The 12,461-nt window shown below is 45.9% G+C and overlaps 1 long non-coding RNA gene across 2 annotated transcripts; it reads right to left on the reverse strand.

The window, feature by feature from the left end:
* Positions 1-444: 444 nt before the first annotated feature.
* Positions 445-3,185, reverse strand: LOC130120121 (uncharacterized). 2 transcript variants are annotated; one of them, XR_008810879.1, is made up of 3 exons: positions 2,996-3,185; positions 2,519-2,786; positions 445-1,042 (listed from the first exon to the last, which is right to left on the reverse strand). It is a non-coding gene; the product is annotated as an uncharacterized LOC130120121 (long non-coding RNA). The 2 variants fall into 2 exon arrangements; XR_008810880.1 differs by having other exon boundaries at positions 2,986-3,185.
* Positions 3,186-12,461: the final 9,276 nt, after the last annotated feature.

Raw genomic sequence — 12,461 nt, forward strand, 5'->3', positions numbered from 1 at the left:
CCTCACAGCAAGAAGGGCCTGGGTTCGAGCCCCGGGGTAGTCCAAACTTGGTGGGTCATCCCAGGTCTTCCTCTGTGAAGCTTGCATGTTGTCTGCGTGGGTTTCCTCTGGGGGCTCCAGTTTCCTCCCACAGTCCAAAGACATGTAAGTCAAGTGAATTGGCCGTACTAAATTGTCCCTAGGAATGAATGTATGTGTGTGTCGGCCCTGTGATGACCTGGCGGCCTGCCCAGCATCCCCGCGACCCTGAGAGCCAGATAAGCAGTTCAGATAATGGATGGATGGCTGCTTGTTAAGATCCAAGTTCCCTTAATTTAACATTTTAGCTTTTACATACATGACATTACATGTTTCAGTCACAATAAACATTTTTTGTAAGGTGTTTTCATTACATTTAATTTTTTTCAATTACATTTTAATTTAATTCAAGTGCAGGTAACTCAATTTCAAACAAGCAGAGCCAGAAGTAAACATAACATAATTTGATGCTTAACTTCAGTCATCCAGTGCAATATCAGAGAGCACCACTAGTGAAATACAAGCTGGTCCTTGCTTTTTACAAGTCGGTCAATGTTAGGCTGCAGCTGACTCACTGGCAGGGTGAGGATACTCTGCAAGTGGGTGTCAGTAAGGGAACTTCTGAGCCTAGTCTTGTTCAGGTTCATGAGACTGAAAGTCTGTTCACAGATGTAGGTGCTACCATAAAGGGAGAACATCATCTGGGCATGTTTCCTTATCTTTGGATACCTGTCTGCTGGGACACATTTGTAGAAGTCCTGTAGATGAGACAGTTGAACTTCTTTTTGAGCTCTGAGTCACACTGAAAGTCAATCAGTTCCATCTGAAGTTCATCACTGACTGAGTCCACACTGATGGTGAAGGGCTGGGGGAAAAAAACCTTCCACGTAAACTGCACTGTCCCTGAAGTCCTCAAAGTGTCTGTCAAACTCCTGGGCTAGGTTGCTGAGAGGTGTATCATACTCAGACAGACTCTCTTCCACAATGTCTACTTCACTGAGGCTGGGAAAGTGTGCCAAATTCCCTGAGAGGTAGAGAGAGAAAGAGAGAGAGAGAGAGAGAGAGAGAGAGAGAGAGAGAGAGAGAGAGAGAGAGAGAGAGCAAAGAGTATAGAGAGAGAGGGAGAGGGAGAGAGCAATAGATGTAGGTAAAGAGAGAGGTACACTACCGTTCAAAAGTTTGGGATCACCCAAACAATTTCGTGTTTTCCATGAAAAGTCACACTTATTCACCACCATATGTTGTGAAATGAATAGAAAATAGAGTCAAGACATTGACAAGGTTAGAAATAATGATTTGTATTTGAAATAAGATTTTTTTACATCAAACTTTGCTTTCGTCAAAGAATCCTCCATTTGCAGCAATTACAGCATTGCAGATCTTTGGCATTCTAGCTGTTAATTTGTTGAGGTAATCTGGAGAAATTGCACCCCACGCTTCCAGAAGCAGCTCCCACAAGTTGGATTGGTTGGATGGGCACTTCTTTGAGCAGATTGAGTTTCTGGAGCATCACATTTGTGGGGTCAATTAAACGCTCAAAATGGCCAGAAAAAGAGAACTTTCATCTGAAACTCGACAGTCTATTCTTGTTCTTAGAAATGAAGTCTATTCCATGCGAGAAATTGCTAAGAAATTGAAGATTTCCTACACCGGTGTGTACTACTCCCTTCAGAGGACAGCACAAACAGGCTCTAACAGGTACTATTTAATGAAGATGCCAGTTGGGGACCTGTGAGGCGTCTGTTTCTCAAACTAGAGACTCTAATGTACTTATCTTCTTGCTCAGTTGTGCAACGCGGCCTCCCACTTCTTTTTCTACTCTGGTTAGAGCCTGTTTGTGCTGTCCTCTGAAGGGAGTAGTACACACCGAGGTAGGAAATCTTCAATTTCTTAGCAATTTCTCGCATGGAATAGCCTTCATTTCTAAGAACAAGAATAGACTGTCGAGTTTCAGATGAAAGTTCTCTTTTTCTGGCCATTTTGAGCGTTTAATTGACCCCACAAATGTGATGCTCCAGAAACTCAATCTGCTCAAAGAAGTGCCCATCCAACCAATCCAACTTGTGGGAGCTGCTTCTGGAAGCGTGGGGTGCAATTTCTCCAGATTACCTCAACAAATTAACAGCTAGAATGCCAAAGATCTGCAATGCTGTAATTGCTGCAAATGGAGGATTCTTTGACGAAAGCAAAGTTTGATGTAAAAAAATCTTATTTCAAATACAAATCATTATTTCTAACCTTGTCAATGTCTTGACTCTATTTTCTATTCATTTCACAACATATGGTGGTGAATAAGTGTGACTTTTCATGGAAAACACGAAATTGTTTGGGTGATCCCAAACTTTTGAACGGTAGTGTAGGTACCAAAGAGTTAGGTTGAGAGGTAGGTAGGTAGGTAAAGAGAGGCAGGTACAGAGAGGAGTAGGTAGGTAAAGGGGGGCATAAAGAGAAAAGATGTTAAAAGGAAGGGACAATTTAGTCAAATGAATGCATTATTTACCTGCTGTCAGATGTCGACAGAGTAGCTGAAGTTTCAGCTTGAAGGCGTTGACGTAGTCACACCTCTGTGTGACGATCTGCTCCCTTCCCTGAAGCTGAACAGTCAACACATTGAGCAGGTCTGTGATGTCCACCAGAAAAGCCAGGTCAGGTCACCCTCATCCGAGGGTACTTCAGTATCACTGTCCTTACTGGCGAGAACATCTCTGATTGCATGATGCAGATCAAAAAAATCTCTTAAGGACTTTTCCACGGCTCAGCCACCTAACCTGGTGGTACAGCACATCACCACATCACCGTACTATACATCCATCTCCTCTAATAGAGCCTTGAACTGGCAGTGTGGAAGGACATTTGAGTGTATGTGGTCGACTATTTTAATAATGTCGTGCATCACATCTCCCAGCCCGATGGATTTGGCACACAACTGTTCTTGGTGTAAGATGCAGTGATATTTTGCCACTTTACCTTCACTGACCTTTTGGGATACAAGTGTGGTGAGGCCAGATTTTCTCCCAATCATGGCAGGGGCTCTATCCGTTGTAATGCCAGCGATTCTCTCCTAGGCTAAACCGTTCTTCTCCAGCGCTCTCTCCAGTGCTCTCTCTGGCCAGCCAGTTCTTGTGTTATGTCTAAGTTTTCACTCACTCCTCGCTGTTACAGCTGACTCACAGGCTGCAACAAAGAAGGGAGATGCAAATGGATTTAACAATACCAAACAGAAGTTTATCAAAGAAAAGCAACTAAATAGTATAATGAGGTGTGGTAGTCAGGGTCAGTAGTGTATGAAAGTGCATAGGTGTGGTGATAAATGTGTGGATGCATGTTGTCCGTGTAAAGTAAAATAAGGGAACAGAGGATAGAGAGCAAAGCACAGCTAGGTGCAGAGTTCAACACTGGCATCTGGGCAGGCGAGTTTAAGTAATCTGGAACACTGACCATGTGTTCCCAGTTAACCTGATGACTCCACCCTCAACCAAGGACCTGCAAGGAGAGAAAAGACAGACAAGTACACCGGCCCAAGGCTTTGGGGCCGTCACAACATCCCATCCCCCCCAATAAAGTCAGGGTCCCAGAGGGAACCCTGGCACACAATCTATGCTTTTTATCTCTGTATAAACAAAGCAACCAAGTTGGTCAGATGAACTACTTCCGGGGAGATGCTCTTTGCCACTGCTCGTCTGTTGTCAGCTGGATTCGCTGTCGTTGGGGTTTTTTTGTGTCTTCGTCGCCTTTTGTATGTATGTGTGTTGTTTAAATCGGAGAGTACCGCTGGCGTCGTGTGTGGCTGCCGCTTCTCCCACTGTCTTGTCTTTCCCCCTCTCTGTCCCCGTTTTTTCGGCCCTAAATGCTAGCCGCCTAACTAGCTAACTACCACTCAGCTAACGTTAGCTTTACGTGAGCTCTGGCCTCCTGGCTCTTCACGCTAGCTTGCAGATCTGGCTCCATCCCCCAACCCCCGCTGGATTATTTATTTTATTTTCCCTCAGCAGTGGACACTATCCCTCTTTGGACCATCATCAACTGGGACTAGCATAATCTGGACATCGCCACCCCCCCCCCCGGCCCACCGTGCTAGCCGCAACTGGCTAACCACTACTCGGCTAACGTTAGCTTTACGTGAGCTCTGGCTTCCTGGCTCTCCACGCTAGCTTGCAGAGCTGGCTCCATCCCCCAACCCCCGCTGGATTATTTACTTTATTTTCCCTTGGCAATGGACACTATCCCTCTTTGGGCCATCATCAAACTGGGACTAGCGTAATCTGGACATCACCATCCCTGGCGGCACTCCCCTTCATATCATGAGTAGCTAGCCTCATCCCATCCGTGTTCTGCGCTATCCCTCTTATGTTTCCAACGTTATTAATCCACCCGTCTCATGGAACCAACAATCTGCCCTCTTCTGTTTTTACTTACGTTACCCCCCCTTGTTACGACTACATAGAATACCCTGGTTTCCCTTTTTATTTTCTCCCCTGATTAGTTTTCCATCCTCCTCCCTTACACTACTCTCCTGACGAACTCCCGTCCCTCAACAAAAACTACCGGCTATCCTCTGTTGCACGCACCTCCACTCTGTCTGCTGGCATCCTCCGCTGCCGCTGCTATCTTCATCGCGGCCCCAGACACTCCCATCATCTACATCCTTCCACTAACCCCAATACGATATCCCACATCCAAACCCTGTTTCCACTGCCCCCCCACTGCACCTGCCCCCCCCCCGCACTGCTAACCTGGACAACCTCAGACCTTTCCAGCATGCCCCCACTACTTTGCCCACTCATTCCATTAACCTTGCCCTCCTTAACACCCGATACATAACAAAGCCCTTATCCTACATGAAACAATCACTGATAATTCATTTGACTTTCTCCTGCTCACTGAAACCTGGCAACAACCTGGCGATTTTTTCTCCCTCAACGAAGCATCTCCCCCTGGTTTTGGCTACATCTGCAGACCCCGTCCCTCCCATCGTGGAGGTGGTCTTGCTGTCTTATTCAATCGGAATTTCAGGACCTCTGAGCTCTCACTCCCCACCATCTCATCATTTGAATTCCTCACTTTTAAACCTACTCAATGGCTGTCATTCTCATGTACCGGCCACCCACACCAAATCCATCTTTCCTGTCTGACCTCTCTTAACTCCTCACAATAGCCTCATCTCTCTCCTCACACTTACTGCTGCTTGGTGATTTTAACATCCACATTGATTTACCCACTTGTAAGTTTGCATCAGAATTCATCACTCTATTGGACAATTTCAACCTCACCCAGCATGTCACTTTCCCCACCCATGTCAAAGGCCATATCCTTGACCTGGTCTGCTCTGTCAATCTACCGATACACAACATCCATCCATCCCCATTTCCTCTGTCAGACCATAATCTCATCCAGTTCACTATTCCATCCCCAACTCCTCGGCCACACCTCCTCAGAGAAATAACAGTCCGCAATACTAAATCTATTGACCCCCTCCAACTCTCCGATCTGCTCTCCTCTGCTCTCCTCCTGGAATCAGCCTCTACTTTACCTGATGATCTCACCAATCACCTCAATGCCACTCTGTCTGTCTCCCTCAACACACTGGCCCCTCTCAAAACAAAAACAGTCTCCTTCAACACCTCTGCACCCTGGTTCACACCTGAGCTCCGCACAATGAAACAGACTGCCCGCCAACTGGAACGACTCGCCAAGAAAACATCTCTCACTGTAGACCAAGAAGCACACAACGTCCACCTCTCCGCCTACATAGATGCCCTCACCGCCGCCAAGTCTGTCTATTTTTCCCTCTATCATTAATGACTCCAACTGTAACCCCCACACCCTCTTCTCCACTGTAAACAACCTCCTCAAGCCCCGTGCCGACGCCCTCTCCAACTCTACTGCTGAACAATGCAACTGATTTCTCCAATTTTTTGCAGACAAAATCGCCGCTATCAACAGATCACTGTCCCCTGCATCTGACTCGACAGCACCTACTCCGGCCCCTCTTCTCCCCATTCCTCTTGACCTCCCTACCCCTCCCCCTGATCACCGCCTCTCCCGGTTTGTTCCAGTTGCCCCTACCACTATCTCTGAACTCATCAGCTCAACAAAATCCACAACCTGCTCCCTTGATCCCCTCCCCACCCTACAAAACTGCAGCTGTCACCCCAATTCTCAAGAAACCCGGTCTTGATCCATCCTGCCTCAACCACTACCGGCCAATTTCCAATCTCCCCTTCCTCTCTAAAACCCTGGAACGCATTGTCGCCACACAACTCCAAACCTACCTACACTCCAACAACCTACTCGAACCCCTCCAGTCTGGTTTTCGCCCACTCCATAGCACTGAAACTGCACTCCTTAAAGTACTTAATGACCTCCTCACCTCTGCTGATACTGGAGCCCTTAACATCCTCATCCTCCTCGACCTGAGTGCAGCCTTTGATACTGTGAGCCACAACATTCTGCTCACCGGATTGAAAGATGTCGGTATTGAAGGCACCGTAATCAGCTGTACTCACCGTACTCAGCTGGCTCCAGTCCTACCTCTCTAACAGGTCACACTTCATCTCACTTCACAATTCTCTGTTCCATCCACAGTCACACAAGGTTTTCCCCAAGGTTCTGTACTCAGCCCACTCCTTTTCATCATCTACATCCTCCCTCTTGGTCAGATTCTCCGCAATTTCAACTTGGACTTCCACTGTTATGCTGATGACACCAAATCCCCTCACAATCCACCCCTCTCCCACATCGACTCCTGTCTGTCTGCAGTTAAAGTCTGGATGCAGCAAAACCTTCTCAAACTCAACAGCGACAAAACTGAACTCCTCTTCATTGGCTACAAGTCCACTCTCAGCCAAATCAACAACCTTGCACTCACTACTGTCTCCCCTTCACCCCAGGCAAGCAACCTTTGTGTAATCCTTGAGTCCACCCTCTCCCTTGAGCCACATATCCGCTAAATGGTCAAATCCTCCTTCTACCACCTTCATAACATTGCAAAAATAAGATCCTCCCTCACATGCCCTGCTGCTGAGATACTGATCCATGCCTTCATCTCCTCCCGCCTGGATTACTGCAACTCACTCCTCTAGGGCATCAGTGCTAGCTCTATCAAGAGACTCCAATTGGTCCAGAACGCATCCGCCCGACTTTTAACATTCACCAAATCCTGGCACCACATCACCCCAGTCCTAAAAGACCTCCACTGGCTACCCATCTCCCACCGGTTCAATTACAAAATCCTGGTTCTTACAAACCCCAATTCAAATGAAGTTGGGACGTTGTGTAAAATGTGAATAAAAACAGAATACAAAGATTTGCAAATCATTTTCGACCTATATTCAATTGAATACACTACAAAGACAAGATATTTCATGTTCAAACTGATAAACTTTATTGTTTTTTGCAAATATTGACTCATTTTGAATTTGATCCAGCAACACGTTCCAAAGAAGGTGGGACAGGGGCAACAAAAGACTGGGAAAGTTGAGGAATGCTCCAAAAACACCTGTTTGGAACATTCCACAGGTGAAAAGGTTAATTGGAAATAGGTGAGTGTCATGATTGGGTAGAAAAGGAGCATCCCCGAAAGGCTCAGTCGTTCACAAGCAAGGATGGGGTGAGGTTCACCACTTTGTGAACAACTGCGTGAGCAAATAGTCCAACAGTTTAAGAACAACGTTTCTCAACATACAATTGCAAGGAATTTAGGGATCTCATCATCTGCAGTCCATAATATCATCAAAAGATTCAGAGAATCTGGAGAAATCTCTGCACGTAAGTGGCGAGGCCGAAAACCAACATTAAATGCCGGAGACCTTCGATCCCTCAGGCGGCACTGCATTAAAACTGACATCATTCTGTAGAGGATATTACCACGTGGGCTCAGGAACACGTCGGAAAACCATTGTCAGATAACACAGTTCGTCGCTACATCTACAAGTGCAAGTTAAAACTTTACTATGCATAGCGAAAGCTATATATCAACAACACCCAGAAACGCCGCCGGCTTCTCTGGGCCCCGAGCTCATCTGAGATGGACTGACACAAAGTGGAAAAGTGTGCTGTGGTCTCACGAGTCCACATTTCAAATTGTTTTTGGAAATCATGGACGTTGTGTCTAAAGAGAAAAAAGACCATCCAGATTGTTATCAGAGCAAAGTTCAAAAGCAAACATCTGATGGTATGGGGGTGTGTTAGTGCCCATGGCATGGGAAACTTGCACATCTTTGAAGGCACCATTAATGCTGAAAGGTACATACAGGTTTTGGAGCAACATATGCTGCCATCCAAGCGATGTCTTTTTCAGGGACATCCCTGCTTATTTCAGCAAGATGATGCCAAGCCACATGCTGCACGTGTTACAACAGCGTGGCTTCGTAGTAAAAGAGTGTGGGTACTAGACTGGCCTGCCTGCAGTCCAGAGCTGTCCCCCATTGAAAATGTGTGGTGTATTATAAAGTGCAAAATACGACAACAGAGACCCCGGACTGTTGAGCAACTGAAGACGTACATCAAGCAAAAATGGGAAAGAATTCCACCTACAAAGCTTCAACAATTACAAGTGTCCTCAGTTCCCAGACACTTATTGAGTGTTGTTAAAAGGAACGGTGATGTAACACATTGGTAAACATGCCCCTGTCCCAGCTTTTTTTGGAACGTGTTGCAGGCATCAAATTCAAAATGAGTGAATATTTGCAAAAAAAAAAAGTTTATCAGTTTGAACATTAAATATCTTGCCTTTGTGGTGTATTCAATTGAATATAAGTCGAAAATTATTTGCAAATCATTGTATTCTGTTTTTATTTACGTTTTACACAACGTCCAAACTTCATTGGAATTGGGGTTTGTACTTATAAAGCCCTTGACAATCTGGCTCCCCCATACCTCTCCGATCTCCTCTCCCCCTACCAACCCTCTCGGTCCCTTATATCCACCTCAGCCTCCCTTCTCTCTACCCCCAGGTCCAACCTCCGTGGCTTTGGTGACCGAGCCTTCTCTAGAGTAGCTCCCAGGCTCTGGAACTTGCTTCCCCAAATCATTAGAGACTCAGAATCCCTCCCACTCTTCCAATCCCATCTCAAGACACACATTTTCTCCATTGCCTTCTCGTGCCCCCCCCCCCCCCCCCCCGTCCGCTCATACACCCCTGGTCTGAGGCAGGCTGGGGACTGAGCGCTTGACCTGCATCTGTGATTTATGATGTTTGTTTTTCTTTCCTTTTATATCTGTCCAAGTTGGAGAGTACTGCTGGCGTCGTGTGTGGCTGCAACTTCTCCCTCTCGTAGCCTCCCTTCCCATCCACCCCTGTATCTGTCGTTTTGATTCACTCCATTTATTGTAAAGCGACTTTGAGTACTAGAGAAACGCTATATAAGATTGATTTATTATTATTATTATTATCATTATTAAGTTTAAAGTATTTAACCAAATACATAATGTAAAACAAAAAAACAAAAACAAAACAAAAACAAAACACCTCAGCCCTTATATCCCCCCACAGACCCTTTCCTCCTCCCCTCTATCCCCAGAAACTTGATCCTTGAAGCTGATTAAGAGGTTAGAGGGAGACCTAGGAAGGTGGGACAAAGCAGAGAACAACTAACTATACACAAAAGACATTACGGGCACGGAGCCCGGGACAATGCATCCGCCACTACATTGTCCCTCCCCTTGATGTGGCGAATGTCCAGACAGTAGGACTGGAGAAACAGAGCCCAGCGAACCAGCCCCTGGTTAGGACGCCGCAAGGAACTGAGAAAATTGAAAGAGATACTTTTATGCTTTTTCTGAGCACATTTTTAACACGGGTGGTTTGAATTACAACCGAAAGGTAGGTGTGGTTTTATGATTTCATAGCAATTGGCTACTGAAATTCAGGGTGGCTGGGTGGGCTAAACACTGGGGCTGAACCACTTGCCGCTTGCCATAGAAAATTTTGAAATTCACTGGTGACAGCCCCCTTCCTGCTCTGTTGTCACTTTACAGAAAACAAAACAAAAAATAGCGTGCGACGAGACCACCGACAGCAGCTTTGAGATTGAGGATGTGGAAGGGAAGATGATTCCTCTTTCTCAGTGGAAGTTGACTACTCGCCTCACGAATATGTTGCTCAGCCAATACAACCGTATTCCTTCGAGCCACTGGCAGCAGCCACAGCTGTAGACCCGGCTGTATTGGTTGAGCAATGTGTTCGTGAGGAGAGGACTGGGAATGCAACTGAATGGTAAAGCCTAACGTTACCTGGCTAAGTTAGCTTGTTTGTCTGTCTAAAGTGACGATATTATTAAACTGTCTCCACTTTTATAGCATCCCGTTATGGACACACCCCCTATGCTAACAGTAATTCGTTTCGGCAAGTTACCCCGTTTTCGCCAACTGGAAATCAGTTACTCGGCCGCCGATATCTCTCGTCTGGCCATAAATTTGATTTTAGGGCTACTATTTGTCTCATAAAGCACATCCACACTCGTTACATCGATTAACAACAACAAAAGTCGGATTTTGATGCAAGTATCTCTTTAAAGGATTGTGATCCGTAAAGACCACCACAGGCACAGAGCTGACATACACATTGAAATGCTGCAAAGCCAAAATTAAAGCTAGTGTTTCCTTTTCAATAACTGAGCAATTGAGCTGATGCTTGATGAACCTCCTTGAAAAGAAACAAACTGGCCTGTCCACTCCCAATCATTAGATTGCAACAACACTGTCCCCGCACCCACATGACTAGCATCCACCTCAAGTTTAAAAGCTCTATCCCACTGAGCAGCAGCCAAAACAGGGGCACCACCAATAAGGGCTTTAACACTCTCAAAAGCCTTCGGGCACTCTGATGACCATACCTGACCTTGGACTTCAACAGGTTTGCGAGGGGTGCAACAACAGTAGAAAAATTCCTACAAAAGCACCAATAATAACCAACTAGCCCCAAAAACCACAGGAGTGCCTTTTCAGTTGGAGGTAGGGCATAGTCATGAATAACTTGCACTTTTGCACGCACCAGACACACTCTGCCTTGCCCCACCACATGACCCAAATAAATAACTGTGGCCTTTACAAACTCGCACTTAGCCAAGTTCACCGTCAACTGTGCATGAGCCAAGCGGTCAAACAACTTCCCAATACGGTCAACATGGCCATCCCAATCATCTGAGTAGATGACCACGTCATCCAAATACACCGAACAACCTTCCGGATCTCCAACAACCCTATTCATCGGGCGTTGAAAGGTCGCTGGTGCATTCCGCAAACCAAAGGGCATCACTGTATATGAATACAACCCAGTGGGTATAATGAACGCAGCAAACTATTGCGCCCTCTTTGACAACAGGACCTGCCAGTAAACCTTGAATAGGTCAAATTTGCTCACAAATTTAGCCGACCCCACCTGGGCCATGCAATCCTCCATCCGGGGAAGCGGAAAAGAATCTGATTTGGTCACATTATTCACCTTGCGGAAATCTGAGCAAAGCCTGGGAGTGTTATCGGACTTTGGAATGAGCAGAAAAGGGGAAGCCCAGCTAGAAGAAGATGGCTCCGCCAGTGGTGGCTGGCTAGTACAGGGCGCTGGGGCGCCGCCCCCTTCAAATATCAGGAGATGAAAATCTTCTTAAACATGTTAAATATAATTTCGTTGTATAATGCAAATAATTGTGAAATAAAAGTGTTTTTCAGTCTGTGAGCGCCTGTCAGCAGCCATTAAATATTATATCGTCTGACTTTTGAGCGGCAGAAAGAGTTGTTCTTGTTGCGCATGAAAGACTGAGAAGGAAGTCACAGTAGAAAGGATGTGGCAGGGTACTGAGACAGAAAAGTGTTGTCTGTTGAGAAGATAAGACAAGAAACGGAACAGGCAAAGCTTGAACTGCAGAGGCAAAAGTTGACTTTGATTAGAAAGGGGAAAGCTGCGGCTGATGTCCTGCTTTCTGATAATCCCTCTGTTCCGAGCAGCACCCCAGAAAGGCCTGATGATTTGAGAGATTTTAGATTAGTTTCTAGAATTAGTGAAAGTGATCCTGAAACTTTTTTTTTTTTACTATTTGAGCATCTGTCTGACGCACGCAAGTGGTCTGATTCTACTTGTACTTTAATGTTGCAATATGTGTTGACCGGCAGGGCTCAGGAGGCTTATTCCTCTTTGAGTAACACTGACGGTGTGAAATATGATGCAATGAAAGCAACTGTTCTCAAAGCTTATGAGCTTGTGCCTGAGGCATATCGCCAGCGATTTAGGGGTTGTAAAAGAGGCAGCAAGTCACATTTGGGGTTTGCTCGTGATTTGTCCACTCAGTTTGATCGTTGGTGTGCTGCAGCTGAGGTTGATTCTCATGAGGATCTGCGTGATCTGATGATTTTGGAGCAATTTAAAAATTCTGTGCCGGAGCGCATTGCAACTTACTATATCAGTGAGCAGAAGGCTAAGACAGCAGCTGAGGCCACCACACTGGCTG

The sequence above is a fragment of the Lampris incognitus genome, chromosome 10 (assembly GCF_029633865.1).
Source record: "Lampris incognitus isolate fLamInc1 chromosome 10, fLamInc1.hap2, whole genome shotgun sequence".
In the NCBI taxonomy this organism is placed as follows: Eukaryota; Metazoa; Chordata; class Actinopteri; order Lampriformes; family Lampridae; genus Lampris; species Lampris incognitus.